Source organism: Dipodomys merriami, unplaced genomic scaffold (assembly GCF_024711535.1).
Source record: "Dipodomys merriami isolate MVZ:Mamm:240054 unplaced genomic scaffold, mDipMer1.0.p SCAF_1, whole genome shotgun sequence".
Classification (NCBI taxonomy): Eukaryota; Metazoa; Chordata; class Mammalia; order Rodentia; family Heteromyidae; genus Dipodomys; species Dipodomys merriami.
In genome coordinates this window covers 36,350,710-36,365,761 of record NW_027202270.1, presented here as the reverse complement: position 1 = coordinate 36,365,761, position 15,052 = coordinate 36,350,710, and the positions used below count along the sequence as shown (strand labels likewise).

At 35.7% G+C, this 15,052-nt stretch overlaps 1 long non-coding RNA gene across 1 annotated transcript in view; it reads left to right on the top strand.

Moving 5' to 3' along the window:
- The window catches only part of LOC138833210 (uncharacterized), a 126,212-nt gene that overhangs the window by 48,263 nt on the left and 62,897 nt on the right, over positions 1–15,052 (top strand). The gene's annotated exons all lie outside the window — the stretch shown is intronic.

Here is a 15,052-nt window from a genome sequence, read left to right as displayed (position 1 = left end):
CTTCTTTTCCTCCCTCCTTCCCTCCCTTCCTCCCTCCTTCTTCCCTTCCCTCCTTCTTTCCCTCCCTCCTTCCCTCCCTCCCTCCCTTCCTCCTTCTTTCCTTTCTTCCTTCCTTCCTTCCCTCCCTCCCTTCTTCCTTCCTTCCTTCCTTTCCTTCTTCCTTTCCTTCTTCCTTCCTTCCTTCCTTCCTTCCTTTCTTTCTTTCTTTCTTTTTCTTTCTTTCTTTCTTCCTTTCTTCCTTTCTTTCTTTTCTTTCTTTTCTTTCTTGCCAGGCCTGGTTCTTGACTCTAGACCTGGGGCTGTCTCTAAGCACCTTTTCCTCAAGTTTAGAACTCTTCCATTTGAGTTATAGTACCACTTTTGTCTTTTTCTCTGATTAATTGGAGCCTCATAGACTTTCCTGCCTGGACTGGCTTTGAATGGCAATCTGGAGATCTCAGCCTCCTGAATAAGTATGATTACAAGCCTGAGCCACTGGCACCAGCACCACCTTTTCATCTTCAGTTCATTAAGTTCATTCTATATATTGACTATTGTGATACATATATTATGTACATATATCAAAATAGAATAGTGAAAATATCTATTTTTAAGTAGGGATTAAGAAGGATAATAGTTGAATATTCTCAAAGTACATTATATGCAATATAAAAATATTACAATGAAAACATTTATGTAATTAACACACATCAATTACAAAAGCAAAACAATGGATTTATAATGAAAAGATAAAACATACTTCTCTTAAGCTCTTAGAAGTAAAAACAGAAAGATTCATCAAGGAGTAAAGAATCTAATTAATGGATTTAAAACGGATGTCTCTCTCCAGAATACATTCAATATTAAAGTCTCATCCACAAACAATAAACAGATGTAAATTGACATTTTTACTACAGCTTTCAACCTACTATTCTATTTCTGCCATTGGAAGGTATACCACTTTTAAATGTGTAAACTTTGCATTTCCTTACTGTGTTTATGATTTCTTTTTTAAAATCCTATTAGCTATCCATTGGGAATTAACATATGTTATTAAGTTGTTCAGATAGGTCACAGTTCCATAGGACAGGAAATGAGTGCATTTCTTCCTGGACAGTGTCACCCTTTCCTTTCCTTTCTTCTGGCTTCCTATTCCTGTCTCTGCCCACAAGTTGCTTAGTTCATTTTGTTTTGTCAGTCGTGGCACTTGAACTCTGGGCCTGGGCACTGTCCCTCAGTTCTTCAGCTCAAGGCTAGAGCTCTACCACTTGAGCCATACTCACTTTAGGCTTTTTCTGTTTATGTGGTGCTGAGGAATTGAATCCAGGGCCTCATGCATGCAAGGCAAGCGCTCTACCACTGAGCTACCTTCCCAGCTCAAATTTGTTCATTTTTTTATATGGTATATATTGAATACCATGACTACATTTGTTCACTCTTCCTCCCTCCATTCCTGTGTCTACCTTTCACCCTCTAAAAAGACAATTATAACAGAAATAACCAAAACCAAAACAAACACGAACACCAACCCTAAAAATAACTATAAAATGTTACCATTTTCTGGAATTCATTTTGATATACAGCATTTTAGATGTTCAGAGAAGTTATGTTGTTGGGTTCCTCTAATAATATCCTCCTTCAATCTATATTGAAGTTCTATATAAGTTATCATGACCGTTGTTTGTCCATATATGACAGAAAACATGCACTGTTGGTCTCTCTTTGCTTGGCTTACCTTGCTTTACATGATCTGTTCTAGGTCCATCCATTTCCCTGAATATGACATGATATTGCTCTTTCTAATGAATGAGTAAAATTCTATTGTGAATATGTACCACGTTTTTATGATCCACTTATCTATTGTAGGCCATCTGCACTATTTCCCAAACTCAACTATTGTGAATAATGCAGCAATGAATATAGAGGTGCAAGTGTTGTTATCATATCCTTACTTGAAATGACGCGGGTAAATGCCCAAGAATGGTATGGCTGGATCATAGGGAAGTTCTATGTTTTCTTTCTTTCCTTCCTTCCTTCCTTCCTTCATTCTTTCCTTCCTTCCTTCCATCCTTCCTGCTTTCTTGCTTTCTTGCTTCCTTGCTTGCTTTTGTCAGTCAAGGGGCTTGAACTATAGGCCTGGGCACTGTCCCTCAACTCTTCAGCTCAAGGCAAGTGATCTATCACTTGAACCACAGTGCCACTTCTGGCTTTTTCTGTTTATGTGGTGCTGAGGAATTAAATGCCGGGCCTCATGCATGCAAGACAAACACCCTATCACTGAGCCAACTTCCCAGCCCTTATGTTTAGTTTCTTGAGGAAATGCCAAATTGCCATCCAGACTGATTCAATTACAATCCCACCAATAGTACAATAGGGTTCCTTTCCTCTCACATTCCTGCCATCATTTTTTATTGTTTGAATTCTTAATGTTGGCAGTCTAAATGGGGTGAGATAGTATCTCAGTATTGTTTTGATTTGCATTTCCTGTGTAGCCAAGGATGTTGAACATTTCCTTGTGTGTGTATTTGCTTTTCTAATTTCTTCTGAAAAGGCTCTCTTTAGTTGCTTTGTTTATTGATTGGTTCATAAGTTTTTCTGGGGGGCAATTAATTTCTTGAGCTTCTTGTATACTTTAAAATATTAGACCTTTACTAGATGTGTTGTTGCTAGTGAAGATTTTCCTGTCTGCTGGCTGTCTTTCTAGTTTAGTAACTATGTCCTTTGCTGTGTAGAAACTTTTTATTTTGATGAAATCCAATTTGTCAGTTCTCCTATTTGCTGTCCCCCTGGTAATATCTTTAAAAAGTTCCTGCCTATGACTATAAGTTCTAATATTTCTCCTACTCCATCTTGCAGTAGTTTCAAATTTTCAGGTTGAAATTTGAGGTCTTTGATCCATTTAGAGTAGATATTGGTGCATGGTGACAAACAGGGATCCACTTTTAGTTTTCTGCATATGAATGTCCAGTTTTCCCAACAGCAATTATTGAAGAGGCTATCTTTCTTCCAACATATATTTTGGTTCTCTTGTCAAATATCAAATATCAGTAAGTATATTGTTCCATTGCTCTTTGGGACTGTTTTGTGCTAGTTCCAAGCTCTTTTTGTAATTATAGCTCTGTAGTAGAGTTTTTTATTGTGAAAATAATGTACAGAGGGGCTACAGTTACATGAGCCAAGGTAATGACTACATTTCTTATCACGCATTGCTGCCTCTTCTTTTGTTTTCCCCTACCATATTTTCCCTCCCATCTCCACAACTTCACTCCCCTCACCCCCACCCTCCCCACTCCTCCTAAATTGTAAAGTTTGTTTTCAACACACAATGGGTCAACCTGTATCCCTATTTAAACATATTGTTTTTTCTCTTCCCCTCCCCAAATTATACTGACATCAAATACAGTGAAAACGGGTTATACTGTGGGGGAGGAACATACAAAAATCACATGGTACCTTATAAATATGTTAGAAACAATTACAAGAGAGAAAAAACCACTTGTGTCCCTATCTTGGGTTCATTTTGCTTAACATCATCTTATCTGGTCATATGTACATAGCTTTTAATGGTTTCTGCTTGTCCCAGACATATACTAGTTATTGCAAATAAGGGAAAGCATAGGATCTATGTTTCTTTGGGCCTGGCTTACTTCACTTAATATAATTTTTCCAAGTCTTTCCATTTCCTAACAAATGGGGAAATGTCATTCTTTCTGATGGAGGCATAGAATTCCACTGTGTGTGTGTGTGTGTGTGTGTGTGTGTGTGTGTGTGTGTGTGTGTGTATGCATATATATATATATATATATATATATATATATATATATCACATTTTCTTGATCCATTCATCTACTGAGGGGCATCTGTGTTGGTTCCATATCTTAGATATGGTAAACAATGCTGCAATAAACGTAGTTGTGCTGGTAGTTTTAGTATGGTCTTGTTTGTGATCATTTGGGAAAATGCACAAAAGTGGGATTGCTGGGTCATAGGGGAGCTTAGTAGTCTTTTGAGGAACCTCCATACTGCTACAAAAATTGTTTGAACAAGTTTACATTTCCACCCCAATCCAGTAGAGGGAAAGAAATAGTTAAAATTAAATAAAAATTAAACGAATTAGAATCCAAAGAAATAGAAACAATCAACAAAACAAAGAGTTAGTCCTTCGAAAAAATTAACAAAATCTACAGACCCTTAGCAAATCTTATCAGAAAAAGAAGAGAATACACCCAAATAAACAAACTTAGAGATGAGAATGGAAACAACACTACAGAAACAATCAAGATTCAGAACATTATAAGGGATACTTCTCAAACCTTTATGGTAAGAGTTTGAGAATCTGGATGAAATGGACGATTTCCTAGCAAATATCAACATTTCGAACCTAAACCAAGATGAATTAAAACAACTTAACAAACCCATTTCAAGCATTGAAATAGAGACAGCAATGAGAGACCTCCCATTTAAGAAAAGCCCAGGACCTGATGGATTTACAGTGGAATTCTACAAGGCCTTCAAAGCAGAATTCACACCAATACTCCTCCAACTCTTCAATGAAATGGAAAGAGAAAGTTCACTGCTGAACTCTTTCTATGAAGCCATCATAACCCTCATCCAAAAACTAGGCAGGGACTCATCAAAGAAAGAGAGCTATAGACCCATTTCTTTGATGCAAAACTTCTCAACAAAATCTTGGCCAATCAACTTCAACAATTAATCCAAAAAATCATACACTACGATCAAACAGGATTCATTTCAGGGATGCAAACCTAGTTCAATATACACAAATCTATTAATATAATTCGTCACATCAACAAGAGCAAGGAAAAGAACCACATGATTATCTCAATAGATGTAGAAAAGCATTTGACAAGATCCAACACCCCTTTATGATGAAGGCTCTGCACTAGAGTTTGAGATCTGGCATTGACCAGCATTGACTTTTCCTTTTTCTCTTTCCCTCCCTCCCTTCCTTCCTTCCTCCCTCCTTCCCTCCTTCCCTCCCTCCCTCCCTCCCTCCCTCCCTTCCTTCCTTCCTTCATTGCTTCCTTCCTTCCCCCTCTTCCTCCCTTTCTTCCTCTCTATCTTTCTCTCTCTCTTTCTTCCTTTCTTCCTTTCTTTCTGATTAAAATTGCTTTGGCTATTCAAGGTCTTTCACTGTTTCATAATAATTTTTGAATTGTTTTACCTCAGTGAAGAACGTCACTGGGATTTCTATGGGTATTGCACTGAATTTGTAGATTACCTTTGGCAGAATGCAATTTTCATGATATTAATTCTACCTGTCCATAAGCATGGTAGGGTCTTTCCATTTCCTGTTGTCATCTCTGATTTCTTTCTTCAGATATTTGTAGTTTTCACTAGAGAGGTCTTTTGCCTCCTTGGTTTGGTTTCTTTTTAAATATTTTATTTTATTTTGAATTATTACAAATTGAATTGCTTTTCTGATTTTCCTAAGTGTACATTGTTGGAATATGGAAAAAATTTTATCTTTCTGGGTTGCTTTTGTATCCTGCCACTTTGAAAAAGTTAGTGATCAACTCTAGGAGTTTGGTCGTTGGAGTCTCTCAGGTCCTTTAGATATAAGATCCTGTTGTCTGCAAAAAGGGATAGATTGACTCCTTTTCCTGTGTGAATCCTTTTCATGTCTTTCTCTTGTCTTATTGTTCTGGCTAGGAATTTCAGTTTTATATTGAAAAGGAGTGGAAAGAGTATATATCTTTGCCTGCTTCTGATTTTAGAGGACATGGTTTTTCTTAAAAAAAAAAACAAAAAACAAAAAATCTTTAATTTTAAAGGAGGGTTTTCATTAATACCCTTTTTACTTATTTTTATTTAAAGAAAGAGCTTGATGTCTTCTGGTCCTAATTGTCCTCTGGTCCTGATTATGCCAATTTGCCAACCGAATTTCCTTCTAAATTCAGTTTTCCACATCGCTTTCTAAATTAGGGTTTTGTTTTACCAAGCAGGGCCAACAGTTAATTCTCAACACAAAGCAACTATATAAACTATAGACCTTCTGTACCCCTCTTAAGATTAAAGAGACAAAAATCACTTATTTGGAGAAGAGTGTAGATGGATGAGGTAGATGAGGAAATATTTTTAACAAGTATCAAAAGTGCAAGATGCAGAAGAAAACAGAAAGTGAAAAGAGCAAATACCTACCCCTCCCACTATATTTCTTTGTAAACAAGTTTAGGAGATGTAGGAGGTATATCTAGATCTGTCTTCTCCATTAAGATGTAGGAGGGACTATCTGAATCTGCTTTCTTTGAAATTGTAATAATCTGGAAACACTTGAGAACATTTAATGAATATAAGAGACATGAAGAGTGCAATATTCATGTATGAGAAAAGGAAGTCTTAGGGGCTACTTGGGTTCTGGGTGGCTATTGGTATATCTTTTAATGAAAGACAACTATTAGTTACGTTGGTCCTTTTAAATATTGTTCCTCCTTACTGTTGAGTTGTTGATGTTTCTTATATACTTTGGATATTAACTCCTTAATGGATATATTATTTGAAACTATTTTCTCCATCCTACAGGTTTTCTCTTTTCTGGGTTGATTGTTGTCTATTTCTTGGAAGTTAGTTTGACAAACTAACTTTTGTTTGTTTACATTTTTAGTTGCTTCTACCTTTAGGGTGATTCATATCTAAAAACACTATTGCCAAAATGAAGGTCAAGATCCCTTTCCCCATTTTTCTTTCTAGTAATCTTAGAGTTTCATACCTTAGGTTTAAGTGTCTTCATTTTGGTGAAATTTTGTGTGTAGTAGGGTCCAGTTTAATTTGTCTGCATGTAGATTTCTAATTTTCCCAACAGTATTTACTAAAGATACTATACTTTCATTATTTTGATTTCTTTTCAATCTTGTTGACTAGTTGACTACATATGTGTAGATTTATTTATGGAATATTTATTCAGTTCCATATGTATTTGGTTTTCATGACAATGCTATGATATTTTATTTTAGATTTGATATATATGTATTTATATGTTTATGTCTGTATATATGTATATTACATATAAACATATATTATTATAAATGTATATCTAGTATAAATTACATATATTATATAACATATATAACATAATATATTATTATAGTTTTGACATATGTATTTATATACATACATCATAGCTCACCCCTATAATCCCAGTTACTGAGGATAGGTAGCTACAAAAACATTCTGGGCATAAAAGCCCTGGAGACTGTATTTCCAATTGACCAGGAAAAAAAACCCAACATGCTGGAAAGCAGGCTCAAATGGTCAAATGGTAGAGCTCTAGCAGTGAACAATAAGTTGAATGAGCAGAAGACCCTAAATTCAAACTCAGCCTAGGTAAAAAATATAATTAAAAATAAACCTCATAATTTTTGTTGCTGTCAAATCTGCATGTTAACTATCACTGCAGAAAACCAAAAGATGTTGTATCTTAGTGTATAATGGAATAAGTACACTTACATTCTCCTCTCTCTTACATGAAAATTTCTGCTTATTACATACAGTTTATTGAAAGTATGAGACATTAGCAAAATAAATAGGGTGGATTGAATTATCCAGGTATCTACTTAAGATTGTCCTCACAGCGTGTATACAAATAAAAGCTAAAAATTTTAACTTCCACTTGTCTGTTTTTTATAATGAGCAGAACCATATGCACAGCAATGTTTCCTGACTTTTTTTTCCGTGCAGAGCAAACTTGCCCTGGGAATGATAAATTTTCAATGAATCAAGGTTGTATTAAGTGAGTTCAAAAGCACAGTGCTAGTATGTGTTTCTTGAGATGGATTTTCCTCTTCTTTACTGAATGAATGAAAAAGTAGAAAGGAAAAAAAATCAGGACAAACTACTTCCATGGGTACCTGTGGCTTTTTGTTTATGTTAATTTAATTTAATTGGCTTTTTAAATTGGAGTTGAATATCTGGGAGATGTCTCCCATTTGTTAGCTTCCTGTTGTGTCCTGCTTGTATCATTACACTCTTAACCTGTCCTGTTTTTCAACTCAAGGCTTCCAAAAGCCTTTTAGTAGTGTGTGTGTTGCTGGCCCATATGGAGAAGGTTGAGTCCGTTGTTCCAATACAGTAAGAAATATAGGTTTGTGGTTGCTTTGGGGCTGAAAGAAACTCATTACAATTTCCTGTTCCTGCGTACATTGCCAAAAACATTATTCTTGCTCAAGTCTGGAGATGTCTTTTGAATCTATGGCTACTTTTTAGATTTTTACATCAGTTTTTTTTTTTTTTAATGTAAGAACTTAAAAGGAATTTAAGAATGGGACTCGAGAATAATCAGAGTTCTCCATTACTACCCCCAAAAGACAAGAAAACAGACAACCCTTGTTGTGGAAAGAAATTCTAAGAAGATTCCAGGCTGGCAGCTCTTTTTAGGTACCAAGATATAAAGGGCTGGAAGCCTTCATTGTCTTAACCCATTTAGACTATAAAGCAATGAGTCCTGATCGTAAACTGGAAATGAAAAGAAAATGAAAAGTGTTTAACAAAAGATTGTAGTTCTCCAAAGCCTTACTACTCAAACTGCAGTAAGGTGACCAATAACTGGATGTTCAACATGCAGAGCTCTCAGACTCACCTCAGACCTATTGGAAAGAAATATGCATCTTAACAAGATTCTGGATTGTCTCTGTGTATATTCAAGTCTGAGAAGGATAGAAGTGGTTTCTTTTTAGCCCATATAGTGATTGCAAACTTATCACCATTTGATGTTTTCATAAACCATTGAACTTTATACATAAACTTCTTTATAAATGTAGCCTGAATTTTACTTTATATGGCCTGTGTTTTACTCTAGAACACAGTACATTGTGGCTGATATAACCAGTTTAGTTTTTAATTGCTACTGTAAGTTTAAAATTAGATCAGTTTAACTGGGCACCAGTGGCTCACACCTGTAATCCTAGCTACTCAGGAGCCTGAGATCTGAGGATTGTGGTTCAAAATCAGCCCGGGAAGGAAAAGCCATGAGACTCTTATTTCTAATAAACCACTCAGAAAACCAAAAGTGGCACTGTGGCTCAAGTGGTAGAGCGCTGAAGAGCTAAGGGACAGCGCCCAGGCCCAGAGTTTAAGCCCCTAGATCAGTTTAGAAGAGAAAAGCAAAGTTAAATCAAGCATCAAAATTACATCTGAAAAGCCTAAATACCACTAAATGTAACTGTAGAATGTTCTTGTGTGTTTAAGAGTGCTAATCTTCAAAATAATGAATTTTTTATTACTTGAGTTGACAGGGTAGTTACTTTTGACTTAGATGAGTGTAAAAGTGCCACTGGGGAAGGGAACATATGTTTTTGTGTTCTCAAAATTCAAAACTGGCTGAATGAATTAGACTCAAACTTATGAAATAATTCACCTCGAGGCTGGCAACCAAAGTTAGGGAGGGAGAGACTGAGTAGCAATTATGCACATCTTTAATGGGATACTCCAATGAAGGATATCTTCTCACTTTAGCTTTCACAATTGATCACCATATCCTAGGAACTGATGACCAAAGCAATCACTGGTCTTTGTTCCTTTACATTCATGACTGTTGTTCTGAGAAGTGATTGGCTTTTTGAATCTGTTCATTTGTCTCTTCTGTTCTCTCTCTTTTTCTTTCTCTCTCTTTGTCTCTGCCCATCTCTCTCTCTTATTTAGTTGCATCTTTTGTTCCTGGATTGTTTGCAGATTGCAAAATGATCCAAAAGAAACACAAGATTCCTATCTTCAAAAACTTTCGAAGTTTATGATACTTTCCTGAGACAAAACACTCTCTCCACATGTCCTACCTGAGGACTTTTTCTTGCTACCATTTAAGGCCAGTTAGTTTTGTTTTATACTTTGTTGTCTTTTTCCTCTCTCCTCACTACTGTTTCTTTACAAATAGATCAGTTACCATGGAAACATATCACTGTTCTGGGTGTGGTGACCAGCACACTTTATATGTGACACTTAGAATAGGAACATGCAAACACGAGATCTTATGTCATTCTGTCACATTCTTCAGGCTGTTTCTGGATATACTCTGTTTGGACTGAGTTGTCTTTGTATTGTAAACAGCTTTGACTTGATCCAATGCATTTGCAATTTCACTTTAGACCTAATTATCAGAGTTGGTATTAATTACAGCCATATTTATATCAAGTAAAATTATATTTTTTAAACTTCTTAAAATAAAATGAAAGGCATGCTGATTGATCCTAAAATAGACAAGCAGCAACAAATTTTATAACAAGCTTATCAAGCTTTATAAATTATAAAAAACTCAAGATAAATAAATATAAATTATTTAAGAATACATTTTTTTTTATCGTACTGGGGTTTTGAGCTCAGAGCCTTACACAAGCTTAGTAGACACACTGCCACTCCACCCCTTCAGACACATCCTCAGCCCTTTTTGCTTTAGTTAATTTTAGATAGCCTAAATTTTTCCCCTAGAGTGCCATAGCCTATGATCATCCCACTTACTTGTTTCTGGGATGAGAAGCATTTGCCACCATACTTGGCCTAATAAAGGGTTGTTTTCATACCTGTTGTTGGTTGTTTATGGAGAAGAATGGGAGATTTATTTTCCTCCTCTCCTTTTATGTCAAAGTATCAGGAGGAAACTCTTGTTTCTTTATTAGTTTTGTTTTAACTGGTGGTAACAAAAAGTGAATTACATGTAGACTCAGTAATAGTTCACTAAGTAGCCAGAGGTGATACTTTAAATCTCAATTAAAGAAGCAAGGCATCTAGGGCTTTAGTGGGAAAGTAAGAATGCACGCTGGACCTTTTTATTCTGGTGCTAATAGATGCAGTCGTCTGAAAGCTCCACCAGAAAAGGAAAACAGCAGGTGTTGTCTCAGGAGAAAATACATTAATGAAATCAAGCAAGGTCAAATAACATTTTTCTCTGCTGACCACTGCAATTGTGTTTCAAACTTCCTACTACACTTGTGTGATTAAGCACCGTTTCATGTTTTCATGATTATATTAAAATGAACTTAGGAAGTCATTGTTAAAAAATAGTTAAAAATGAAACCTCTGCATTAGAAAAGGAATATGAGAGTTCTTCTCTATTCTCTCCAATTACATATTAGAATTAATTTGAGTGGGGATGACGTTAAGGACGTGCTATCTCCAAACGTGGTACATTGGCATTTGAGAGAACATCAGAGGCAGAAAGGTGATGTCGGCTTTCTCTTCCTATAGGTCTCAGAAGCAAATTGTAAGACACAAATTATGAGCTGTCCCCTCTCTATTCCCTGGGGAAAAATAATGTTCTTATCTCTGAAACCACAGGGATACTTGGAAGAATTTGAACACACAGGCTTTGTTAAGTCCCCTTCCCACAGTTCTGATCATTAGATCACACCACTTTGTCCAATCATACTTCCTGTGACTATCCACTCTTCATTAAACCAAAGCATTAGAACAAACAGGTATTTCCAGTCTTTATATCTTTATTTCTTAAGAAAAGGTTTCTCTGTCAGATAAATCTTACAGTAATAACTTTGTATACTTTTTTCTACCAATGGTTCTTTGTGCAGGTATATTTATCATTATCATCATCATCATCCTCATCAGTAACAAAAACAGCAGCATAATTTATCCTTTAAATATGCTTACTTTTCACTCTGACTTTTCCAGTCAAGTCTCTGAGATAATATTTTTTTTCCTTATGTTGAAATCACCTCTCACTCTAAAAACTTTTAGTCTGAAAGCTTTTTATCAGAGTGGAACAACTTTTAGGAGGATTCCTGATTAAGTAAAACCAAAGGAACCCATCAGAATATCTATAACTACTTGATTGTATAGCTACCCTAATAAAGAAAAGTATTGAAAAAAGTATTTTATGATTAAAATGTAGTATATAAAAACAGTAATTCCAATTAATGTTAGTATGTGTTGATGTGCTTTCTACAAAATGATTTTGGAGTTGGAAATATTCAGGCTTGAAACATTACCTGTTCCCCACATAGAGAAAGTAAGAAATGGCAAAATGCCCTCTGAGGTTATTTGAGTCAAATATTGGTTGGTGCTCTATGGTGTCAGGAGCAGAGAAGCAACTATCACTCTTCCTAGATATAAGCCCAGGAAAGTCAAAATGAATTGGAGAGTGTACAGAGTCCAAGCATAGATACCATGGTTAATTTTTAGGAGACAGCCACTGAGTGATGATAGAAATCTCCATTCTGCTTTGTATTCTATTAGGATTACCAAGGTTCTAAAAGAAATTTGTTTGACATTTTCCATTAACAAGAATGATTTCATTTAGTCTGGCAACCTACGATTATTTTGCTATAACACTTTATTGACTGATTGATTGCTTTAGCATGATACTAGTCTTGAACTCAGAGCCTTGCACTTGTGCTCACTTGGCTTTTTTATTCAGAGTGCTCTATTACTTGAGCCATACTGCCAATCCAATATTTTGGTGATTATCTAGAGATAGAGTCTCTCAGAATTTACTTTTCTGGGTTGGCTTCAGCTCTTCACATATCTCAGCCTTCTAATGTTAAGATTATAGGTGTGAGTCACCAGTACCTGTATACAACATACATCTTTAAAACAACCTCATTTGTCCAAAGTTGTTTATATTATAGTTTTCTGGATTAGGTTTGATGTAAACAAATAATAGTAGAAAGAAAAAGATGCTCAAAGAAATTCAGCATTTGAAAAATGAAAGCAAAGTGAAATGACTCAGAAATGAATTGTGAAATGCTTAATCCTTAAGGGAAAACAGATTGTGTCAGTCACAAATATGTATTTATTTGCATTTGCCCAAGTTTTATGGCTTAATACTCATGCCACTGGTTTATGACTAGTTTTTAAAATATATGTGCAATTAAAATGAGTATCTTGTTGTAAAATTGCAGCCAAATAATGTTATTCTCTTTTCTTTCTTCTATGCTACTGAATCTTTATCACATTTTCTAGTATTAGTTTCTCCCAATGTGATTAGCATATTTAGATTATATGAACTGTCTAAACTTCAGGAACCTCTGCCTATTAAATTTAAGACTTAAGATTAATCTCTGTATCTCCTTCCATCTCAAATCAAGATACCTTTTTTATTAGGAGTAAAATTCTGAAAGAGACGCATGGGTTTTTCATTGATAATAAATAAAGTTATTTTCTAATTTTATCTAAAAGAGCTCTCAATCACATAGCAACATGCCAACCTCTTTTCTAGTGAGGTGGTTCTAAAAAGGAAAAGGTATGTATTCTGCTTCTTTCAGCTCTTAAGGTCAATACTTGTTTTCTCTGCAAGCCTGGCCGTAGAGCCGGGAAGTCCTTTTTCCCCAAGCGTAAGTCATTCCCTACAAACTTCCACCATGATGCTTTTGTTCTCCAGTCTAGAAAATTTTCTTTATGCTAAATGTACTCCCCTCTTTTGTTAAAAAAAGCGAGTTCTCATAGGTTGACTTAATTAGCATGCTTCCTTACTAATATAAAATTGTCAATAGCGTAAACTGGCACTTAGAACTAGAAAACTGCATGGATAGAACCTGAAGGATTGGAAAGATGAGTTATGGTCATTGTACAGTATATGTCAGTCAACTCTTTCTATGGCAATGATTTCCAAGGAATGCAAGATAACCGCTTTATATTTGAAATTTCTTGGGAATAACTTGATAGACGTCTTCTGCATAAAGATGGTATTGATATGTAGGTCAAATGCCTAGGATAATAGTCTGTGGCTATTGACTGGGAGAGTGATAGACCTAGAAGAATATAGTGATTTTTATAGGCCTCATTTTTGATACTTCAGGAGTCTGTTAATTGTTGTCTTGATGACATGCAAAAGGCAGATATGTTTCTGAATTACTTGATCAATTAAATCTGGAAAAATACTTGGTCAGTATTTGCTTCTCACTTCGTTCATGTCCTAAACTCCCATCAAATAGGGCAATTCTATCTTGAGGATATGGTCAAAATGTATTATTTAGTACATCTACATGTAGGGATTCTTGAGAATCAAAAATTCTTAAACTAGAAATAGGTTTTCTTTTATTTTTTGAAAGGCTTTGATGTATCACTAGAGCTCATTTTCCTCAGAATTTTGGGATACAAGAAGTTGTTTTAGCTTTAGTTTTGTTTTGTTTTTATGAGCTAGTATTGTGGTTTTAACTTTGAGTCTGTGTGCTGTCCATTAGCTTTTACTCTCAAGGCTAGTACTCTGCCACTTGTACTGTAGCTCCACTTCCAGCTTTTTGGTGATTAGTTGTAGATAAGATTCTCATGGACTTTCCTGCCTGGACTGGATTCAAACCAGGAGCTTCTGATCTTAGCCTCTTATGTATCTAGGATCACAGGTATGAGCCACAAAAAGTTTAATAATAGTGCCTGTGAAAGACGCAGGACAAAACCAAGGCTGTATGGAGAAAAAAGTCAACCCAAAAAGCAGACTAGCCAATCCAGTAAGACTGTTGAGCAAAAGCAGCTAGACTTTTGCACCCAAAGAACTCAGTCATAGGATGCAGACTGCCCTGGTAGAGCAAAGGCCATGAACGAGGTGTCTCTGTACAGAAATAGCAGATCCTGAGGAAGCTGCCTGCTCAAAGTGTCTACAGCTCACACAGGGATGAGAGCGTCTGCCCACATTTACAGTTAAGCCTTCATGCTCATGATGTTTTATTCATCTACCCGATCATTTTCAAATGGCTGAATGCTAACTTAGTAGGTTTTGTTATCATTTTATTATATTTGTCCATTCCACCAATATGTTAGAACTTACAACTCATCGACCAGATGAGAGTTACAAGAAGATTAGAAACAGAGGCTTAGTTCGGATCTCTGCCTCCACCCCTCTTACCAGCTGTTAAGTTCAGGATAGACTGGTTAATCTCTCTCAACTTTAGCCTTCTCATTTGTGAATTGTAGATTAAATGGGAATGCATGCAAATGTATTGGCTTAGCATCTGACGTATAAGTGACCAGTGTATGTCATTAATGCTAACTTTTTGGCATCATTATTCTGTACCCTCCTTTGATACAGATGTTAGGGCCTGAGAAATTTTCTAAATGCACTGATCAATATTAGAAGAAAAAACTAATTTCCAAATATATCTGCCTACTAGGCATCATG